The 21683-nt window shown below is 39.7% G+C and overlaps 1 long non-coding RNA gene across 2 annotated transcripts in view; it reads right to left on the reverse strand.

Moving 5' to 3' along the window:
• Nucleotides 1-21683, reverse strand: part of LOC103459465 (uncharacterized) — a 142205-nt gene that overhangs the window by 39000 nt on the left and 81522 nt on the right. For both annotated transcript variants that reach the window (XR_014086059.1, XR_532747.2), the window contains 2 exons: nucleotides 15274-15386; nucleotides 1213-1284 (listed from right to left, as the gene is read on the reverse strand). This is a non-coding gene — a long non-coding RNA (uncharacterized LOC103459465). The remainder of the gene's footprint in view (nucleotides 1-1212; nucleotides 1285-15273; nucleotides 15387-21683) is intronic.

Raw genomic sequence — 21683 nt, forward strand, 5'->3', positions numbered from 1 at the left:
GCATCACTTATTTTACACAGAAAATAACCGTGATAGAAACAGGAAGAGGAATCTTTTACTTCCTTTGCTTGTCAGCAAGCTTGAAGGTCGCGGGAGGTTGGGAGTGGCTGATGGCATATTTATATGAAAACCAAAATTATATGAAGACAACTTATACCCAACTTATACCCAGCATATGACCTTTAGGTGCCCTAAAGGTCATATGTAAAAACAAACAAAAAAAAGCTAGAATAGAACTAAATAATTTCCTCTAATGCGAAAGAACCAAATAAAGTGACTAAAATAAAAAAATAGGTGTGAAATTGAACATAAGGCAGAAATACTGATGGCATAATTTAGAGTCAATGAGTTTATAGTTAAACACAATCAGCGATTGCAAGATAATGTTGGCAAGCCATAAACAAGTAGTCAAAAATGTTAATTGATTATAAAGGGGTAGAATAAATACACAAACTTGCTACAAGTGTGCCATTATACGACAGTCACTCCACTTTTCTGTAAGCAGAAATCTAAACTTTTCACACTACTGAGGCCCGTTTACATGGAGCTGTTTTTCGGTGAATCTGTAACCATTTTGGTGCGATTCAGCTGTTTGTATATGCATGACCAGTGATGGGAGTCTCTTACACTTGCGTTTTGTGAAACTAAGTCTCAGAGTGAAATTTTTCAGGATCCGTGGAGGTGTGAAGTACTCTGCAGGTGTGAAAGCACACGCATACAGCTGCAGTACTTGTTCTATGCCTGGACAGGCAGATAAGAATGAGAAAATGGTGGATAGCATTGCAGTGTTAGTGCTACTTTAACTTTTCCGTTTAGCACATCATCTGATTCAAAATATATCACATAGGAATTTGGTTGACTGGAGGCGCACTTTGCATTTAATGCAGATCCTGGACAAACCCCATGAGGCAAAGCACATCCACGTTACGACGACGTCCTAAACTCAGTGACATCAAAAGCTCTGACACGACAACTACAGCGAATTCAAGGTGTCTTGGTGATATTATTTAAAGTGTCACCTAAACTTTTCCCCAATCAACATCCAGAAATACCGACAGTGTCCAGAAAGTGGTCTTGTGTAAACAAAGCCTTAGAAAAAAACTGAGTAAGAGTTATTCTTGCATTTGTTTGCTTTGTCCTGTTTCAGATAGCAGCATCTTACACATTTATTTTATGCATGGTACTTTAAAAAAAACAAAAAAAAAAACGTACCTGCTGACATTCCCCCTTAATGATTGTTGAATGATGTGATCTTGACGTTGACTACATACACCCGAGTGATTCCTGCAAAAATAGTTCAGCATACATTTAAGTAAAACACCGGCTAATAAACAGATATGTAGTTTATCGTTATGGCATCAAATTTCAATAAAAAGCAATATAGGAGTACCGCAAACACACTAAACTGAAGTCCAGTTTAGTCCAATTTTATTCAGTTCACTACATTTCAATCAGAACATCTAAATCTGCATTCAAACTAAAAGGATAAATTTCAATTTGCTCCAGTAATGGCTGTATTATGAGCAACTCTAAAACAATAAAACTTCAAAGATTCAGTTTGGCATTGTGTACTGAAAGAAGCTTTTGCACAAAATTTCACTTGGATGCAGTCCGTGGTGTGCAAAGATCATTGGACTAAGCACTGAGCCCTGTGGAGCACTTTAATGTCAACTTAAAATTAAAGGATAAACTCTTCAGACACAACAATGTAAGTGAAGAAGAACCTGAAATGGGCATTTTCTAATGAGTTTCCTGCAGTTTTCTTTGCTACAAAAAGTGTCTCTCTTACTGTCAAGAAATCTGTTACTTTACGAGAGGTGAAATCTCACCCGGCTCCCAATCATATAACATGTTCAATTAGAGCTCGAGTTCAAGTGACAAACATCACCGCATCATAAATGGTGTAATAAAACAACTGCCGTCACCACCACACACTCGGTAATGAGCAATTTAGCTGTCATGGCTATTCTCGAGGTTTGCCATCAATAACAACATCTGCTTGCTACAGTAAGTTGATTGCTGGAAACACAACTTGTCACATAATTAACTTGTCACTTGTTAGCGTGATTAGATTCAGACAGGACTCCTACACTTGGTTAAATCATACGGTTTCTTATTTCTTCCAATATTAGAGGAAACGGTGAAGGTAAAAAAAAAAAATAAAAAAAAAACCATATCCTTGCTCAACCTTGTTAATTAGGTCGTAATGGTCATTATTGACTCATTAACAGTCATTGGGAAAATGGCGTGCTGGCTGTGTCGATTTCAAAGAAATCAAATGCCATCCTGTCTATAAAACTCAGCCGACTGGCTGGAGCCTGTGAGAGTTACCTACTGCGGGATTCAATAACTTTCAGAATCATTACTGTGCATTCTTTTATATTAAAAGCATAAGTAAGCCCCGGATCCACAGTCATGTAGATGTCAGGAGTGTGAGGCGCCCTCACACACCTGAGAGAGCGCCTCGCTCTGATCAGGCGATATTAAAAAAGCGTAAATTTTCGTCAAAGTGAAGTATGTCTTCCAAAACAGCAGCAGTCACTGTCAATGTGTGACTTCATCTGGTGAATATACTCCATGATACTATTGAGAGCATTGAATATGAAGGAGATTGCATATCAATCCAAAAGTAACTTTAAACAAAAAAAAAAAAAAAGAGCAAAGACGAAAACCTCTCTACTTGACAAAAAAATTGCTTTTCAGAAAGGCTGGAAACAAAAGTTTTTATAAGCCTTCACCATTTTTCAGTAGTTGCAGGGTTTTTTTTGCCAATAGTTAAAATGGCGACTAACTTTACATGTTTTTTTGTTTGTTTGTTTTTTGTGTTGTAAATATATTGGCATTTTTTTGTGCATCTTAGTGGTTCATTTAGTTTATTAATGAGTACAGGCTAAATTGGATCCACTTAAATTCAGAATTTAAAATACCTGAAGAAAACACTTCACTGAAAATGGATTTAGTTTGAGAATTATAAAACTTTTATATATGCTAAAACACAAGTTAGCATTTTTCAAAACAATTTTTGTTCTAACCACTAAGCCGAGCAGAACTCCATGATTAATGTCCAGATTTTCAAAGCTTTTTTAAGCACACCTGTAATATATGGATCATTTTTTTAAGCTAGTTTGTAATTTTTGTATTTTATTCTGCAAAAGAAGATTTCCTAAAATTCTCACTTTTTTAAAATCCAGAATTACATATTTTCTTGTGACATGGATGTATTGTTCTTCAACAATTTATCCAGAAATCGTCTGTCTTTACCAACAGCAAATTTACAACACAAAACAGTTTGGAGGTAGAATGCTTGAAGTAAAAACACCCTCAGGTCTGGCTACTTCTTTTTAGAAACTACCTCATATTAAAAACTGGTAATGTCATTCTAACTTTTTTTTCCTGAGATAAAAGATAGTCTGATCAGTATCAAAGTCATCCCAACGTGCCCGCTTTAAAAAAAACAAAAAAAAAAAAACCAAAAAAAAAAAAACAAAAGAGACAGCGCTGAAAGATCATCCACAGGCATCGACAAAGTGGTGCAATTAAGATAAATTTAGATCTGACAAAATGTTTGTCTGAGGTGTAAACATGCAAGTCAACAGCAGTGAAGATGTAATAGGCAAACAGCCGCAGCAGATCACAGCATTTAGCAGCTTGTCATAATCAAAAGAGGTCATTAAAATGTAGAAATTCAGCTGCGATTATTGAGGAAAATTAGACTTTAATGATGATAGAAGCAAAGGCTTTAAATCGTGCAAGTTTATGCTATTCTAACAACAATTTCCACTGAACAATATCATCACTACTACTCAAGACATTTTTGAATTTTCTTTTTTACCATATTTAGCAAAACTACAACTGCATTGTGGGTACAACTATAATGTGACACTTAAAGTTTTGAAATGGTCATTGCAAATATAAAGTGTTTTGCTGAAGACAAAGTTAGGAGACACAATTTACCGTCTCGTCACCAGGCATTATCACCCGTGGCAATAACCTACCTGAGGAGGAGAGAAAAGAAATTCTAATTAACAAAAACTGTCATTCAGAAATGATGATGGAACACTTTAAAAAAAATTAAAAACACACACACACACACACGTTCTTTGAAGCCCCTGTTTCAGCAAAAAAAAAATATACACTGCATGTATTTAAAAAAAAAAAAACGTATATTTAATTAAAATGATAACTCTATTCTCATTTTTCAAACTCTCAACGCTTGAGGGCCAATTGGGATGAGTGCGCACCCCACCCCACCACCCTCCTGTGCAGCTACAGCCTCTCTCTATCAGTCCGTCTCCTCTCACCATCTCTCCTTCTCCATGTCTTTTCCCTCACCCCACTGTGGCTCAGTGAACTGCTCCTACAGCAATATCCCATCATTACCATCTCCCCAGCTGAGCTTCAGCCAGCCATTATCATGCGGCATTATTAATCTTCTTGTCTTATCAACTTGCAAATCACAAACCATTGTGCCTTATGGCGCAGTTTGGGGTGCGCGGTTATTCATTTTGTAGGTCTACCTATCTGGCAAGTCTTTCAAATTGCCCTACGGAGCATCAACTCTCCCACTGTTGGCTAGTCCTTCTGTTAACAGTCATTAATCTAGTTTACTCTTAAGTAAATGCAAACAATTCTCGCACTGAGGCACGAGCCGGAGTGAAAACCTTCAGGGACAACGACACAGTATCAAACACAAAGGTTTTAACAAAACGGCATAACATAATCCAATTTTCTTTATTTAAAACACGCTAAAAACAATTATTCCTACTGCTATTGTTTCTGAAAGTTTCAGAACATAAAGCATCCACACATATTCGCCAATAAATGAACTTGATATTTTTCTAAGTTATACTTCAATTCTTCATGAACTTAAGCAGATTAGATATATCTGCACCCATTTGAATTGATGTTTTCCGATTCTGGCATGCGAGTGCAGCGATTTAATAACCAACTTCACAAACTTCTGATATGTTTTGGTTATTTTCATGCCAAACCTGGATTAAATATCCACTATTTTTAGAAAGTTTGATGTGCATTATCAAAAATTTCAATTTATAACTGCTGAACACACAACGCCTGCATAACATTACCTTAAGCACTACAAAAAAAAGTAGAGTTAATCATTATTATTTTAAAAAAGATGAATGAATAATAAATGACCAGTTGTACACTTTTGAGGTATAACCAAATATTTAGATTTCAATAGGCAGACATTTTAAAAAAAAAAATACAGAAAACATGTCAAATTTAATGGTTTGAAAGTTTTTATTGCTTAGAATAGAACATTTTACTGTTCTGCTCTCCCTCTGAGTCAAAGGTTGCTAATGTTGCCAGGTTTTTTTTTAGTCGAGGTCTAGCTAATAAAACATGCTGTATGGCTTTTGCCAAGTTCAGCTTTAAAATCGCATTACCTTAATTAAAGTGATTGTTTGAACTATTTTTGCAGTTTTTTATAATCACGAATAAATTGTTGAAAGCTTTTCACAGCAAGCTGACCAGCAGCGTGCAGCAGCAACAGGTTGGGTTTGGTGCAGTGCTCTGCTACAGCCAGAGAAAACTGTTGTTTTTTTTTCTTGACAGCTCATTCTAAAGAATTTAAAGTATGAAAACAATAGCTGGTTTGAAACTGTAGCTTTATAGTTTTCTATTTTTTTTTATTTTTACTTTCTTGAAAGAAAAAAAACATATTTTGAAAGTAATTTTCATTTGGAGTTTTCTGCTAAAAGGAGTCAACAGCGATGAGGGTTCGTTTTATTATTGGCGAGCATTTCCGATCCCATGTCCAAGACTGACACCATCACCCAGAAACGGCGTTCCTGTGATTCCTCCTTGATATTAGTATTCCAGAGCTGAGCAGGAAGATGGAGACAGGGAAAGTTTCTTTAAAGACACGCCATTGACCCCTCATTCTCGCTTTAGTTTGCTTTTCTCCGGGGCTAAAATATTCACCCTGGATATGTGGTGTGGCTTTTGGAAGGCAACTTTGAAGGGAAAAAAAAAAAAAAAATGTGTATAAGGAATTCGCAAGAAATGCGTGTTCTGCTTTTCCGTGTGTGTGTGCACATGTCTGAATTAGCATTTTCCTTTGAAAACTTTGCATGATAAATCACCATTTTCCCCCCATAGCTCATTAAGCACTATACAACAGGTACTAGGCATGAAATATTTAGCAGAAGACAAAGTGTTTCATGTGCTCCCGTGGACCCAGCTATTACCCAGGCCTTTCACATAACATCTGCTAAAAACAGCCCACCCTTTGATCTTCATTAATATCATTTGGTTAAATATTTCAAATACGCCGTCATATGTTTGATTAACATCTTTCAGAATTATTCAGTAAAACAGAAATTAGCTCTGAATCTTTAAGTGCTAATGATGAAATCACGATTACTCTTCCGTCGCTTTAAGGCCAATGGCATTCAGGAAAGAGTGGTAATTTTCTATTTGATCACTAATATATGGTTTTGCACACTGGACACTCCATGAAACTTCATATATCAACTTTCCTCTTGCATTCAAATATGTGCTTATAAGCCCTGGGTATTAATATTCGTGATGGGAGTATTTTAGAGCACATTTCAGAGCACTGCGTGCTCGACATTGTAATTTCCAAGCTTATCTAATCAATTCTCCGAGCTCTATCGGCCTTATATCAGGCCTTGTGAAAGAAATCAGCTCGGTAGCACCTTCAGAACGCTTATAAATAATGAAAAACAGCTTTTAAAAAGAAAAAAAAGTGCTTAAGGAAAAGAAAATGTTGATTAAAAAAGTGCCTTTTATCCATAACTTGAAATCTTTTTCATTCCAAAGATGCCGAGGACTTCAGGCAAACTGGGACGAATAAAGTACTTCTATCTGACCAGGGAAAAAAAAAAAGAAGTATTAATTTTTTAGATAAAAATTGCTGACAGCACAAAATGAGCCAGGTGGTATTTGGATATGAGCGGTGAAGATGAGATGAGAGCCCCAAAGATCACTTTCATCTTGTGTATGGAGTTGTCCTTGAAAACTTCTCCAAACTCTGTCTTGGAGAGCAGCAAGTTGGTCCTACTTGCTCTTCAAGTTTTCCGCGATCCGTGTGCTAAATTTGACACTACAAAAACAGAGTTTGATCCCATCGGAATTGGACAAATCAGTATTTACTTATGATTTTATAGCTTTTCATGCATCTACTGTCACTGGCGACTTTATAAGACTGTTGAATTGTTGGCATAAATAGTGAATCTGCAAGTCAAATAGCAGCAATTCAGTGGATATAGGGACAACTTGCTGAAGTTTGTTAACTTTGAATGTATTATGGATGTTTTGCTTGTTTAAAAATTTTCAGGCGCTGTGGATCAGCTGAGATTTTTAAGCACAACCGTTTCGGTTTCACCAAAACAGTTCTCAGGGGCTCAGGTCAATTCGCCCATTTCCATTTTATACTCCCATTTTATGCATATGCATACCAATTTTGTTTCCTTCTACTTTTACTTCCTAAGCTTTCCTATCTTTTCTGCCAAGAACAAGGTGCATTTTTCTACAATGTGTAGTGTTTGCATCAATTTAGTGAAAATAAAATGCTTCAGTTTAACATACAATTTGCCTTATTTTATATTTTGTCCACAAACTTTGTGTAAAACCCCATTTCTATAGATGTTTTACATTGATTTTTTTCCTTTTCTTTTTTTTTTTTTTTAGCAATTTCATAACATAAAAATTTGTTTAATGCTCAAATCATGATGACCACAATATGTAATGAAGTCATGAAATCACTTTTTTTTCTTTTTTTCAGAATACAGGAATATTTTAAGTTGTTGGCTGTCAGAGAGTGAGTACAAAACCTCTCATTATGTACAAATGTATACTAGGAATGAGAATTACAAAACATAAGAAAGCATAACTTTGTATTTGAACAAGTTGTCTAAAAATGACCACAAATGCAAATTATTACAACCCTAACCCAGGTATGACAAACTAGGTCCATCGGAATAAAGTACATAATAAGGTGACCAGTCGGTGTATATTGTACAGAGAAATAGAGGAAGTAGGAAACAAGGAAGATGCAGGAGGGAAGACCGAGAAAACTTTTGCATGGTTAATGTCTTGTGTCCTATTTTGTCACACTTGCGCTTCCCACGGAATTGACGGTAGAAGGTAGGAAGGTGGAGACATTTTATGTCTGTCTATAAATTAGCAGCAGTGGGTTGATGAGCAGTGAAGGAGGGTCGTGTCTTTACGCAAAGACAGAGGGGAAGCCAAAGCAACGTGCCACCATCACAAGAAGATGACGCATTACACACATCCACATACCCTCAATGATACGCTGAGGTCTTGATGACAGGTATCTAGTTAGGCTGATAAAGAAAAGACTGCTGGGCACACACACGCGCACACACATACACTCAGAGAAAGTCTGTGCCACGGCCTTAAATCATCTCCTCCAGTGAGGATTTGCATTCTCCTCTTGGCAGGTCGACCGACAAATTGCACAGGCTACCACAGAAGACGGAGGCGAATGGCAGAGGGAAGAAACGCCGTCTCATCTGGAGACTCTCTGCGGAGGCACTCCTTCAAGACAACTCCCTTTCCAGATGCGTGGCAGATAGAGGTAAGGAGGCAAACACTCTCTTTTTTGGAAACCGGAAGGCCTAGCGGCCATGGCCAGACCATACATCCCTGGGGCCAGGAGGGGCTCGGAGGCCAGTGTCCCCCCCGAGCTAGCCCTAGGCTGACTAGCCTTGGGCTATCGTTCACAAATCAGCCCCCGTTTTCCCAAATCAAAGACACCAACTGGGGAGAAACTGGCCCAAAGTGCTGCTAAGTGGCTTCAATAATTTACACCCCAAAATGTCATTACAAGGATGGACTGTCCAGAAATTTGATGGGAAAAGGGAACCAGAAGACTTTCTCAGGACAGTTTAAATAAAAAAAAAAAAAAAAGAACTGTCTCCTAAAAGCACATTTCAATCTTTAATCAGCTGATAAAGTATTGCACCGATGTGGGTTAACAGATGAGCTAATAGGAAGAATTTGAAGTTAAAGATCAGAGTGAATTTTGTCTTTTTCCTATAATTTTTTGATTCACGAGGGAGGCCCAGCTTCAGGCTCATTAACACATTCAACTTGAACAAAGATGATGTAACTACACAGATGCTGAAACTGGTGGAAATAGATTTTTTTTTCCCAGCAATGCATTCTCGGCTAACATCATAAAGTTAATAAAATCTGAGACCTCAAAAATAGCTAATATTGGAATTAAACATGATTTGACTTAAACATCTGAGCTACAAACAGAATGACCTGCTAATTTTTTTGTGGGTTTTCATGATTTCAAAATAATACTGACTACATCCAGTAATACATTAAATTGCAAGAGGATTTAAAACCTTAGAAAGTTTTCACATTTTTACCCTAGAAAATTACAAACTAATGTATTTTGTTTGAGTTTTGTATTCCAGACAAACATATCTGGTTTTCAGTTCTTGTATTATCCAGAAAGAGGTGAGTCTCTACAATACTTTGCACATTTATAGATTTAAATGTTCTCACAAATTAGGCAAGCCAGAATAGTGGTATGTAATTTGTCAACATCTTGTCACAATCAATAAATCAATCAAATTTTATTTGTATAGCACATTTCAGCAGCAAGGCATTTCAAAGTGCTTTACCTAATTAAAATAAAAACAGCATGTGACAGTGAATAAACAAAGAATTTTTTTTAAAGAAAAAAAAAAAGGTTAAAAAGATAAAAACATTCAAACCTGCACCCCTTGTAGGACTTCAGTTAAACGTCTCACCTCAGAGTTTTAGTTAAAACGCCATTTAACAAGGATTCTCACACCTCAGAGTTGTCTGAGCCATTCTAACATAAGAAAGTATTTGTTCTTAACCAGGATTATCACACTCTTGTCCTCTGGGGCGGAAATCCTGCAACTTCCTTTTATGTGTCCCAAGTCCAAAATACCTTAACAAACGGAATTACCTTCCCATTCACTCGGGGTCTACAGTCTTGCTAATTACTTAATTTTGTAATGCAGCTTTGTTGACAGAGAGAAACATGCAAAAATGATGGACTCTATGGAGAACAGGAACCTGGCACCATTTGTAGTTCCAGCTGTATGCTTGCGGTCGTTTCCCCTCTGGAAAGTGAAACTCGACCAGTGTTGAGCCTCTAACGGGTATTTTTCCTGCATCACCATGTACTTAGTTTGGTCCATGCACTTTTTGTGTCCTATCGCATCAGGCAAACTTTAAATAGGACTTCCTATTCTGGAATGGCTTTCATCAAGGCATTTTCGTGGACTCCACAATTTATATTCGTTGTTCTGACCTATTCTGCTACCTGAGCTGTGACTCTGCTGCTCGTCTGAAGCTCTGTTGGGCCTCTTGGCTCCTCTTCTGACTAGTGGTCCCCTTGGCCTGCCTGTCATCTTAGATGGACGGACATATCTTGGTGGGTTTGCGGTTGTGCCACACTTGACGCGTTCTCAAACAAGGTTTAAGACAGTTGGGGCTGAAGTCACATGATTCAAAGGAAGCAGCCTGGGTAATTGAGTCGAAACAAATATAGTAAGCGGATAATATGAGAGCCAGGGTGAAAAATAAGGAGGGACAGAAAAGGAAATGAGAGAAAAATGTACAGGCAACCTGCAAAGTGTCAGCTTTTCCCCATGTAGGTGCCAGTCTCTAAGGCACTGCACATGCCTTTAATGGATGTGAGTGTGTATGTATTCGGTAGGTAGAGTATGTACATTCTCAGCCTCCCACTTGTGTTTGTTGTCACGCTGCCCTCTATCCCTTTCCTTAATGAGGCTGGATGCGTGGCTGCTTCAGCACCTGCCATGAGTGGCCACAGGGTTAATCCTGCCTGGCTCCCCTCTCTCACTTCGTCCTTCGTCTCCCTTTCTCTCTGCGCTATGCCTCTGGGCTGCTGACGGCAGCAGGGGCTGCATAAGAGGGGCCGATGAGGAGGGAGGGGAGGTGACAGGAGGCGCTGATATCCTGGGGTAGCCCCCCCACAATCCCTTCACCCAGCACCCCCCCCCTCCCCTTGCCTCCCATCACAGCAGAATGAGTTGTACAAGACACCGCTGGATACCTGACAACCGAACTCCTTCATAAATTACCAAATGAAGATTGATTGTGTTCGCCTCACGCTTCTGTTTTTGTCACTGCCCAGGCAGACGCACGCTTAGGCCGGGAGACGGGCTCAACATGTTCACATATGCAGCCCAACAGAGAGACAGTGACACATGAAGAAATACACAAACTTGGCACGCCGAGTCTCAGCTGCCCTCGCTTGTTGTCAGGCACAAGGGTAAAAGTGATCTGGCTGCTTCACGCTCTACCAGTTAGATAAAACAGTCAGTCAAGTGGGTAGTCACCTGGTCAGTCACTCGAACTGGTGATGCAAACTCCATTACAGATCCTGTCAGCAAGGCCAAAGGAAGCTGTATTATTTATGGAGTGGGCCAAAGCATCAAAAAAAAAAACTGCAATGAATGTGTGTTTGTGTACGGGGTTCTGTGAGAGTGTGTATGACCATATAGCCATGTATTGAAATACCTGGAGCCACAGAGCAAAACTTGTAAGTAAATGTATACATATATGTTGGGACAGGGACCAATTACAATTAAAAAAACAAACACTTTATATGTTTATTATGCCATCACTTTTACAAGACCAACCTCCAACAGCTTGGTTTGGACCATTAAACCAAGCTGTTGCACTATTATGGCTCAAGCTAAACAAATGTAGAGTTTTTAGCAATCTATCCGAGTTATATTTCAATATCAGTGTGTACATTAATAATATTGCAAAAGAATGTACGGATTGCAGTATGTGCTATATCCAGCTGTCATGGATACACATGTTGAATGCCAATAGAATCTCCAACCTACTGGACGGAGTCTTGCTGCATAAGATGCCCACACCTGACACAAATGTTAATGCCTGCAAATTTCAGGCAATAATTTCATAAATATATTTTCTTAATATTGTCCAGGCCAACTCTTCAATGCTTATCAACTTAAGTCAAAGGTAAGGTACGAATAATTATTTGCAGTACAGCATGCTGCATATTATTGTTCAATTTTGATGGTTGGGAATACAAACAGGGATAAAAATCACATATGGAGTTTGCTGACCTCAGCCTGTATTGTGGCCCTCAAGTAACAACCATTGTTACCCATTTTGTTAAAAAATAATTTTTCCAGCCATGCATTACATTGCAATATATCTGTACTTCATATAATACTTGGCTGAATACAAAAAACCCCTTTGAGGCTCACTTAGAAGTTTTGTTTTCTGTTAAAAACACAACAAAACAAAAAACAGAGATAAAGCTTTTTTTTTTTCATTTGCAGTGCAGGAAAAATAAACAAAAAAAAAGTTAGTAAAATATCTCCTCTGTGAGACTATCAGACTCCCGATTATAAGATGTGAAAATCTTTAGGATGTGACATCATAAATCAGAGGAAAGATACTTATGTTGCTGCTTAATTGCAAAAGTTTTGCAACTGTAACTTGTCTTCTCATATCTCAAACTTGTTTGCTGAATTATAGTTGGATTTATGGAACCAGGTTCAATATTAAGAGGCTTTTAAATGTTTGGTGAAGGAAAATGCAGTTTGACAAAACTGCCATTGTCTTTTTCACATTTTTAAAATAAGCTTCAAAATAATACTGAATGCTTTTCTTTTCCGTTAGTGAATTGTGTTGGATTTTACTTTGTCTAACGTAGATTTTCATAATCTTCATAATTTATATTCCGTATTAACTTTGGTAACCATTTTCTTTTTCAAACATTTCTTGCTTTTGCCTGAAATAGATTTATTCCTGTCCAGGACTTCATCAAAGAAATCTCTTTGCTAAACAAAAGCTTTATTTTTCTTTATCTATTAATATAGAAGGCGGTAGATGCGGAAATGTGTCATTTCCGCCCCACTCATATTAACATTAGCATATATTGTGCTGAACAAACACTATTTTGCATCTGTCCTACTCGAATGGATAAAAGGGTGGATTTCAGTCGAAGGACTCAGAGTCACGCGGCTAAGATTGATGCTTCTCCGTCTCATGCGAAAAGATCGTCTACATCAAGCCGTGCCTCCTCCCGCCCGTCAGTGTCCTGCACGTTCCGACAGTAAAACCGTCCGTATCAGCAAAACGTCCACAGCGGGCGCACACACAAAGTTAATTGACTTGAGAAATCACAATCAGAACATTGTCTCTATTTCCCTCACTCTCTGCACTCTCTCTCTCTCACACACACACACCCTTCCTCCCATTTCTCAAATACAATTTTTTTTTTCTAATCCAGGAACTGTAACCTTGGCTTGTAAGTTGCTTACTCAACAGACCTTGTTATGGTGCGGCAGCTTTACCACTCTTGCCTCTGCTGAAAGGTCAGCACTGTCGCAAGCGATCTCATTTCAACGCAGCCCTGCCCCGTTATGATCGGGCCATTATCATAAGCAGATTCGCAAATTGGCGTGGTAAGGGATGATGGGACCTGGGCCATGAGGTGCTTGCCGGGTGAATGCATGATTGAGAGTAGTAATGTGTGTACGGCCTGAACGTGATTTGTGTTGAACAGTGGTTTGTGAGTTTCTGTCTGTAAAAGACGCTTTATAGACGAAGTTTATTCACCTGCTGGTAAGGTAAAGAAGCAAACGGCAAATTACTCATAAAAACTTACCTGACACTGGCCGTTTCCCGTCTCCTGTTTCCACCAGTAAATTGGCGGTGCCTCAACAGAAGACGAAAAGCATGAAAAGGAAGAAGGTAGAAGAAACAGGAGACTTTTACATGTATAGACACACCAGAATGACTTGAGGGCCTGTCAGAAAGCTGAGAAAAGAGCTGAAGAGAGGAGGAAGACCGGAAAGAAAAGTCAAATAAATCTGACTGATACTCTTCCCCCAGCGGTGGGCCAAAATGCCAGATGCAGTGTAAATCACGACGCGCTGACTGTCCATCCCCGGCCTGAGCAGACGTTCCCCCCACCACCACCACCAGCTGTCTTCCGCTTTACGACTCGGCCGATCATCATATCAAGAGGCGCGGGCGCGGAGATTGATGTTTATTCAGAACCGTCCGACATAATTCAGTTACACAACCAGGAAAAAGAGACACTTGAACATTAGGCCGGCCCCGCTAAATGAACCCCAGATAATTTAATGTGCCATACAGAGGACTCGGGCTGATAGAAAAGGTTTCAAGCGTATCCATTTATCTCTCCTTTCTCCAGCAGCGAACGGAAAAGTTAAGAGTGGGTCAAGTTCACGGGTCCAAATAGTTTTGTCATGCCTTAAAATTCTTCTTAAATATTAATATTGCACACATTTGGATCGCTACACTGTTGCTCTAGCATACTGTAAAGGCCAGCCATTTAGTTCTCAAGGATGCCTGCGTGGGGTCAGATTCTTTAGGTGAGCGGTGCTAAAAGCAAGGGATACATCTTGAGCCGTTTTTATTTCATAACTGATGGCGGCAGAATAATAGACAATATTATAACAACCATTAAATTGAAAGCAGAGAAAGAGACTAAGACTCTAAAAGAAGGGATCCCTTTAAGGATCCAACTATCTATAGTGTAAAAATAATTATGCATACTATCTTTTGAAGTGATTCCACAGACCTCCCCCGCTGATAGAGACGTTTACACAAGTTTTAAAATAATTTTCAGATTCCAGAGATTCTGGATAATCTGACCTACTCAGATTATAATAGAGTTATCAATAATTGTTATACTGTGAGTTTATGTTTAAAGCCTTATGTCGTGGGATACTCGTCTTTCGAGCATCTCACAAATCAGAACGTTTTGATTTTTCAAGTTTTGATTTGCAGACTTTCTAAAATCTTTATTAGGCTTGCCAAAAACTTTGAATTTGGCAAAATAGTCAAAATAAAACAGCAGTTCTCCTCTTTTTTTTTCCAGTAATAAACTTTGCATCTATTTGATCTGACTGTAGGTATGAGCCAGGTTGTCAAAGAAGCCATGTTCTTGGTTACTTACACACCAACAGGGTACAAAAAACAATTTGTTTGTTCTGATGAAAGGTTAAAATGGTTCCAAAAACTCCTAAAGGTGTTTAGACTTCTCCAAATCTCCTAAAAAAAAAAAGAGATTTGAAGGCCAAATGAGAACAGACAAAAAGTACAGAGTCTCGTAAAATGTGACAATACAGTTCCTTCCTGTTGCACCTGAGCGTGGGAACAGCAGAGCCAGGTGCTGCCAATGAATTTGAGAGCAGAGGTTAATTTAGTGAGAAGAAATCTCGCCGCAATTACCTTGTTCAATGTCTTCCCTCCAGTCGCCCTCAGGGCCCGTCTGAAATGTCACCCCGAAGGAGGCACGGAGGTCTGGGGGGTTTGGCGGAATGGCGATTCAAATCATGATGCACCTTTAAGAAAGAAGAAACAACCACAATTTTTAATATCACAACTTCTGGAAAGGTAGGAGTGGACTGATTCTCTTTTATAGCCCAGAGAAATACGAGAATTAAGAGGAATCGTGGAGGTTTCTCAAAAGGCTTAACTAATATGATTTTTAATAACAGCAAGAGGTGTGGGGGGGGGAGGAAAAAGGCATGCGCCGAAATCATAATTACATTGGTAACACATACAGAACAGTTGCTTTGTTCTGTTTCAAATGGCATACATTTATTTTGGTACCGTGACAGGAGATGTCACGCAGTTAGTGACTTACCCTGGGTCCAATTTCATGTGATTTTATGGATCAGTGACAGAGTAACTCCCCACTTCCTTCATCATCCAGCACGCCTCACCCGCCCAATACACAGGGCTCCATCTTTATCACCCTCCCTGTAAGCCGAAGGGTCTGGGCTCGCCGGATCTACTGCTGAGATCTGGGAATGTCTGTAATTACTGCTCCATCTTCATCTACTCAAATCAGCTCCGATTCGAATCTTTATTTCCCCGAGGCCCCCCAGGCCCGAGCTCCTAGCTAGCTCTTACCTCCCAGGAAGGCGCAGCCAATGTCTGCGCTTTTTAATCAGACCTCGACTCAAGCTGTTCCAGCAGAGAGGAAAAAGACGGTCAAGCTGTGCCAGCGGCTTTTTCAGAAGGTGAAAGGGTTCCAGCAAAGTTCGGCCCAAATATAAACACTGACAGTCGGTTAATTCAAACGCGGCGCAGTGTGTGCAAGTCGGACAGGCAGCTGGGAGTAATACTTTCTTTTTTCATATAATCGTCTCGTGGTGTCGGCTCGTCCAACTTTTTTCGCCCGGCCAACACTTTGTCGGTTGAGTTTTCAGGTCATTAGTGAGCGACGGTGCCCTGGAATATCACACGGCACTAATGGTGCCGCAAAAAATTTGCAGAACCGAGGACTAATTTCATTAAGGGGCCTCGTTTTACTAGCTGATGTGTTTCTCTTAGCTGCAGCTCTGACATGTATGCTAATATATAAATATCCGTGTTTGGTTTCAACACGCAGAACCAAAAGAGGAAGAAGCTCATTTGCACTTCAGAGCGTGACTTAGCAATCTCTGCAGGCCTTTGCTTATTTGCTCATCGCTTCCCCGCCCTTCTGCATTAAACGGGAACAAACCCAAACAGCGGGTAGTCCGAAAGACCCCGCATTAGAATTTATAAAGAGTTTAAAAGAGGCACAAGCAAACGGCATTTACACAAACATCATCAATATTTCACCGTTTGTAAAACTCCCCTCTCCGATGTGCAGTTAAATCCTAATATCCGAGTTAATTGGATGTATCTGGTTTGCTAATTGATTGTGACTGTTTGGAACCCCCCACCCCCCACCACCCCACTTACAGGCGTTCCTTTAGGACATAACTTGTCTTGGCGTAAGCGTTTCAGTGGTGTATGTACAAATAAAATTGGCCCATTTGATCAGCTGTCAGAATATTATGAGGGCATTTGTCAGTCTGGAGGCTTTTCAGTGTCAAATAAAATACTTTTACTGGTGGGAAAGAAAGATGGAATCTACTGAAACTTGTGTATTGCTTTGGGGAAAATATTTTCACTTTGAGCTAGGCAAAAAAAAATCTAAAGATGTTTTCATCTGGTCGTAGCACCTCCTTCCATATTTGCTGTGTGTCTTACATGGCTTGTAGTAGAATGTAAATGTGAGTTTTAGGTCAGTTTTTCTTTAACAAGTTAATAATTACTCTTTCATAAAGTGTCAGATTTGATGGCCGACAGTCATCTTGGTGAGGCTTTCTTTCACATGTCAGAGTTTGCATGATTGTGTTGGATGCCTATCTAATTCATGCTTTACATTGTCTGACCTTTAAGTTGAAGTAAATGGCCTAACCCTAAGAGATGTTGAAAGCTTGGAATGTTTCTTTTTTGTCCTACACTGTTAAAAACTTCCACAACTTTATTCCTGATCTGTCTTGTGGGTTCACTGGTCTTCAGGGTGCTGTTTGCATAACTAATGTCCTCCATCAAACTTCTGAGGCCTTGGATTAATTACTGAGCTAAAACTATACACGCCATCTAGATTACCATCTAGAAAAGAGGCACAAGAAGCATCAACACAAAAAAAGGGAGCTAAATACATGTCAGATTTTCCGATGGAGAAAAAAACGAACGTGCATCACATGATATCCTGATAAATATACGTTGAAGGTTTCAAAATGTGAAAAGTTCAAGGCTTGTAAGTATTTTTGCAAGGAGCTGAAAAAAAGATTAAAAAAATGCTTGTACCTTAGTGAACATGTGCCAAATAAATTGGAGAGTCAGCTTGAGTAAACCCAGAGGCCTAATTAGGTACATAAATTCAAAGAACATAATGTATGAAGGATGAGTGAAATGGTAGGTTAATGCCGCGCGGAGCAGAAATTCGCCCCGCTGACATCACGGGGCCACAGATGACCGCACGGCGTCCTGAAGGGTCTTTTGAAGTGTGCATTGTAGCCGAGGCCCGGGCTACAAATCACCTCTGCCCAAAATACAGCACACTAGACACACACGGGCTCAAGTGCATTCATACCCCCCCGACACAAGCCAAGTAATAATGAGGAGTGAAAACAAGTAGAGAGCAGTGGAGATGAGAGGGAATAATGGAAAGAGTGGGTACTCCCGTCTTGGAATGCCATGGAGGACATCCATTTGTTGTTTTCTTTTTTTTTTTTGCCCCCCTCCTTTGGAAAATGGTAAATATGCCGTTCATGTAAACTATGATGACAATCTCATGAATATAAGAGCATGTTTGGATGTGTGCCTCGTCTTCCTAATGCATCACTCATGCTTCGCGTCTGCTCGGCGATCGCGGAGCTAATCAAAGCCAAACACCATCTTGCATTTGTAGAGGAGAGATACTTGACGGCTTTTAACTCGGCAGAGGTGAAGCAGCGGAGGAAAAAGAAAATAAAGATCCATAATACCCTTCCTCCTCCTCTTCCCACTACTGCTACATACACCACCCCCTGCGCCGCCACCCCCTCACCCCCCAGGTGGGCTGCTCATTAAACGGTTACTGTGCGGCAGGTGTTCGGTCACAGAGCATTGAGAGAGAGGGTGCTTGGAGTGGCAGAAATCACGAGATGAATCGGGAAGCAGTTAGAGCGATGAAAACACGCGGAAACAGCCACGTTCAGCACAAACACGCAAGCGGGGAAAGTGCTCACAAACACAATCAAGGTGGTGGTGAACAGATGTTTGGAGCAAATCCCTGTAGACCTGACTGGTAGTACTGGTTCCCTGTGTACCACGGAGTTCTCTCTGGGTGGCCCTACGGCAACCGATTCTCAATTCAGAACAGAAACTTTCAGTATGTTTTGAGATTATTTAAAACCTGTTAGGAACACATTTTTAGTGTTATGGAGTTTGGAAACCTTGTAGATATATCTTTTAATAGGACAGCAATGACGTTTTATGGTATTTTTGCGATTGATCCTTCAGTCTCATTTTTTCCCAACCTTGTTCTGTTTCAGTAACACATCCATGCAAAGTTGCTATTGATCATAGGAGATGGTGACAAAACCAGGTTGGGATTTATTTTAATTGACACTGGAGGTCGTCCTAACCAGATGTCCTCTCACCTGGCTTCTCTCATTGAGGAGGAGCAGAGGCTCTGAACGGAGCCCCACCTGCGTAACTGAGCTTCTCAGCCTCTCTCTAGTCCAGACATCATATGTTGAGAAAACTCATTTTGGCCACTTGCTTCCATAGTCTCGTTCTTTCAGGCACTACCCAAAGCTTTAGTCCATAGACTAAGGTAGGAAGGTATAGATTGACCAGAAAATGGAGTACAAAACAGTAATCTGTACCTGTCTGTCTACACCATGACAGAGCAATACATCATCCACATGACTGCACACAAAGCACCGATCTAGCTATCGATCTTACGCTCCATTTTTCACTTATTTAAAAACGTGTCGTCTTTAAACATTTCACCCTCTTTTTTCAACCTTAAGGTAGATACTAGCACCATCTAGTTCTCTTCTGGAAAGCACAAAAAAAAAAAAAATCTTTTTGCAGGTTGTGCTATTTTTAAGCAGGAATGCCAGTCCCCAGTCTTTTAGCAAATTTTGCTTCCGTTTTTTCTCCCCCTATCAGACTGATTATTTCCCTGCCTGTCTGGCCCTCCATCCCATAGTTTCTCGCCTGATTCAATTAATATTCAGACAAAGTGAATGTGAAGTACAAAAAAAAAAAAAAAAAATCAATTCATCATGCTCCAAAATCACATCTTCTCTTCTTTTGTGATTTTGTAACAGTCCTTTACATACGCCCTTTAGATTGCTGTGAGCCTGTTCTGAATTGTGCTCTGCTTTTTTTTTTTCTCTCCATCTTTCTTCGGCCCCAAGGAGGATATTGTCTCGTCTTTGCCGCGCCGGGCTCTTGACAAACCCGAACTCGTATATGTGCTTGCACCGGCATCCCAAACAAGCGTGTGCACCTGCTTGTATACAGGGACCGCTTGTTATTCCCAGGGTTGAGGCTCACTGAGGCCCGTGTTTCTGTGTGTTTACAGCTCTGGGGGCTTGTTGCCTCCTGACTACAACAAAGACTGATGAATAAATAACATCCTACTCTCTCTAGCTTACTCTCTCTGAGGCCTTGAAGTTTGTGTGCGCATGTGTGTGTGTGTGTGTACATATATGTTTGTATCTGTATTTGTGAGTTTTTGTGTACGGTGTGTAAACCTATTCCTGTTTGTGACCATGCTTTTCTCAGCGTGTGTGTGTGTCTGTGTGCATCTTCAATATCTCTCAACGGACCAGGCTCTCCTTCATCTGGCTGATTCCTGGCCCCTCTTGGCAGCAAGCCCTCATAGAGGGATTGCTCTCTGAGGTTGCAAGGGACAAACACACAGACAGAGGGGAAAACATCCTCTTTATCCTACACATCAGTAGGAATATGCAGAAGCCTGCGTGTGTATGTGTGTGTGTGTGTGTGTTGACACGTCCGGGTATGTGTGTGCAAGCTCAGGATTTTGAGGAAAGTGAGATCCATAGAAAAAGAATGCATTACTCCCTTAAGAGGCACAACCACAAGCAGTCACTTTCTTTCAAATAAGCTGCTTTACTTAACCCTTAGAGTTTAAATTAAACTCCCCTTGAACTTGGTAACCAGTATAAAGGTATAGCGAGGATTTAAAAAGTTGTGGTTAAAAAAAAAAAAAAACTGTTGTGTTATTGAGATGCCAGAGAAAGTTCAGAATTGACCAGAGTTATCGCTGGTTGCATGTAATATAGAATTATGCGTTGGCCAGATCCATACTGACAAATCTGGGGGATGTATGTTTAAACACACCCAGCTCTTTGATGCCCAACTTAGATTTCAATATTTACGCAGGTTCTAAACTAAGATCTATAATCAGGATTAAATCTAAATGATTCAAATACAACATCCTCAGCTTCATAATGTTAAGTTATGTGACGAAATTCTTTAAATTGCGATCGGGGAAATTAATTCAAAGCTCAATTCAGCTTCTGGTCACTTAATATGACCATGTTGCCATCAAATATTAGCTAACAAAGCCAGTTTATGCAAAAATGAATTTGAGTATGCTTTTTAAAAAAAAACAGCAAGGAAGCATCAATGCCAAAATTCACTATAACAGTTTCAACTTTTTACCTCAAGTTGTCAAATCCTTAATTTGTCCAACAGTTCTCTGCCTCACAAAACCAACGATACAATAAAGATGACCCATAATGCAACACCTGAAATAACAATGGTCTCATTCATGTTTTCGCTTCTGGGATGCAGAATTCTATTTTATGCTATAATTTCCGACATTTCCTAGCTGAAAGAAGGGTAAAACACGTTTCACCTTGCCAACACAAAAGACGGAGTTAATTATTTGTAAATATTTCAAGTAGTAAAGTCATGTCACTGCCACCCATAGCTCCTAAAAATTAAATAATTAGAGCAAGCTACCCATTTTTTCCCACTAATTTTTATATAAATGGTTTGGTGAAGCCCTATACCACTTGTTACTTACGGTTTTAAGCCCTGTAGGAATCCTGCATCAGCCTTCGCCTATTGCCATATTCCTCCTATTTACACTGACTGGCCCCATCTGCATAACAACTTTATTGCCATGGGGAAAAGCAATGAGAGTTAATGCACCAACCAACAAATAAAATGCCTCTCTGCGAGTAATCTTTAAGCGATTCCTACGCTGGCTATAAACGGGTCTCTTGTTAGCGCTATAGCAGCCTGATATTCATTTGTCTCTCGCAGCTGCTTACGAAACGTGAGCA

Source organism: Poecilia reticulata, chromosome 23, assembly GCF_904066995.2.
Source record: "Poecilia reticulata chromosome 23, P_reticulata-male-v2, whole genome shotgun sequence".
NCBI classification, from domain to species: domain Eukaryota; kingdom Metazoa; phylum Chordata; class Actinopteri; order Cyprinodontiformes; family Poeciliidae; genus Poecilia; species Poecilia reticulata.